Genomic DNA, 2,500 nt, shown 5'->3' with positions numbered 1-2,500 from the left:
TTAAGAGTTGTGTATTTGCCATTTGGTCTTTTTGCGACTAACCATCACAGGTCGAGTCTCAATGAAAGGGTTTGACAGACATAGCCCAAGTTTGTGGTTTGGGTTTGGCGGACGGCTTGTTGTTGTTTTTGACACTTGAATTTCACTCTTTTTGGGTCAAGAGGCTTATTGCCGGTAGTAAGAACGGACGGGCAGCCGTCCAAAGCCCCGTCCGTCCTCCTCCGGTCTTGCGCTCTCGCCGAGTGTGGTCCACCTACAGCGTGGTGGTACCTATTTTTGGTGCGGGGGCCGGGATTGTCCTCTTTCGCTGCTGGAGTTGCCAGAGCAGAGCCTGAGACCGCCCAAATCAGGAGAGTAGTAGTAGTAGTTTTAAGAGCGCCCCGTTCTCTTTCTCTCTGTTAATGATCCTTCCGCAGGTTCACCTACGGAAACCTTGTTACGACTTTTACTTCCTCTAAATGATCAAGTTTGGACATCTTTCCGTCAGCTCGAGGCGACGACCCCAGAAAACCCTCGCGGGCAACGGGGCCGACAATCCAAGAGCGCCAGTCCCAAGGCCTCACTAAATCATTCAATCGGTAGTAGCGACGGGCGGTGTGTACAAAGGGCAGGGACGTAGTCAGCGCAAGCTGATGACTTGCACTTACTGGGAATTCCTCGTTCATGGGAAACAATTGCAAGCCCCAATCCCTATCAAGAAAGGCTTTGAACGTATATCTATGCTCTTCGAGTGGGGAAAACTCGTTGATCCTTCAGTAGCGCCACAGTGGCCCAGGAACATCTAAGGGCATCACAGACCTGTTATTGCTCAACTGCGGCTAGAATTGCCGCTTATCCCCTAAGAATAGTTGGGTGAATCACACCATTTTTCGGGAGAACTATTAGACGCTTAGCTAGAGTCTCGCTTCGTTATCGGAATTAACCAGACAAATCGCTCCACCAACTAAGAACGGCCATGCACCACCACCCACCGAATCGAGAAAGAGCTCTCAATCTGTCAATCCTTCCGGTGTCTGGGCCTGGTGAGGTTTCCCGTGTTGAGTCAAATTAAGCCGCAGGCTCCACTCCTAGTGGTGCCCTTCCGTCAATTCCTTTAAGTTTCTTCAGCTTTGCAACCATACTTCCCCCGGAACCCAAAGACTTTGGTTTCCCTGAAGCTGCCCGCCGGGTCATGGGAATAACGCCGGCGGATCGCTAGTTGGCATCGTTTATGGTTAGAACTAGGCGGTATCTGATCGCCTTCGAACCTCTAACTTTCGTTCTTGATTAATGAAAACATCCTTGGCAAATGCTTGCAGTAGTTCGTCTTGCGACGGTCCAAGAATTTCACCTCTAGCGTCATACGAATGCCCCCGCCTGTTCCGATTAGTCATTACCTCTGGTTCCGAAACCAACAAAATAGAACCGAGGTCCTATTCCATTATTCCATGCATCACCATTCGGGCCATTCAAATAGCCTGCTCTGAGCACTCTAATTTTTTCAAAGTAAACTCTCGGCCACTCGGACACTCGACAAAGAGCATCCCGTGAGCGGCGGGCGGGTTGTTCGGAGCGTGACAGTAAACACCGGGCGGTGCACCGTCAGTCCGGAACTGAGATCCAACTACGAGCTTTTTAACCGCAACAACTTTAATATACGCTATTGGAGCTGGAATTACCGCGGCTGCTGGCACCAGACTTGCCCTCCAATGGATACTGAAAGTGTACTCATTCCGATTGCGAGGCCTCGGATGAGACTCACATCGTTATTTTTCGTCACTACCTCCCCGTGCCGGGAGTGGGTAATTTGCGTGCCTGCTGCCTTCCTTAGATGTGGTAGCCGTTTCTCAGGCTCCCTCTCCGGAATCGAACCCTGATTCCCCGTTACCCGTTATAGCTATTGTAGGCGCATAACCTACAATCGAAAGCTGATAAGGCAGACACTTGAAAGAAGCGGCGCCGGTGCGGAGACCGTGCGCTCAGCCCGAAGTTATTCAGATTCACCACAGGTGGGTTACGGACCGGGGCCCGACCAGTTTTGAACTAATAAAAGCGCTCTTCCCTTGCGGTCAGAGACCAATTGCATGTATTAGCTCTAGAATTGCCACAGTTATCCAAGTAAGTGGGTTTACAGATCCAATGAAACATAGCTGATTTAATGAGCCATTCGCGGTTTTGCCTTAAATCGGCTTGTACTTACACATGCATGGCTTAATCTTTGAGACAAGCATATGACTACTGGCAGGATCAACCAGGTAGCTGCTGCTGTTGGCGGCGCCTATCACGGCGGCCAAAATAGTGAGATTGAGAGAGAGGCAGAAGACATTGGGCGAGGGACCGCACGTTGGCCTTAGAGAAATAGCAAACCAGATGATCAGATCTAACTGCACCTTCTCTTGCTATCCTCGGCGCCGGCAGCGCCACCGTGTGTGCCAATCTCCTCCCTTATCCGCTCCTCCTTGCCCCAGCTCCAGCGAGGCAGCCGACATTGGGCGAGGGACCGCACGTTGGCGAATCTCCT

General features: G+C 51.2%; 1 pseudogene; it reads right to left on the bottom strand.

Moving 5' to 3' along the window:
• Nucleotides 1-9, bottom strand: part of LOC121861842 — a 156-nt pseudogene extending 147 nt beyond the window's left edge.
• Nucleotides 10-2,500: the final 2,491 nt, after the last annotated feature.

Source organism: Homarus americanus, unplaced genomic scaffold (genome assembly GCF_018991925.1).
Source record: "Homarus americanus isolate GMGI-L3 unplaced genomic scaffold, GMGI_Hamer_2.0 scaffold49267, whole genome shotgun sequence".
In the NCBI taxonomy this organism is placed as follows: Eukaryota; Metazoa; Arthropoda; class Malacostraca; order Decapoda; family Nephropidae; genus Homarus; species Homarus americanus.
Note: the sequence above shows the minus strand (reverse complement) of the source record. Positions and strands in the feature narration are given on the sequence as shown.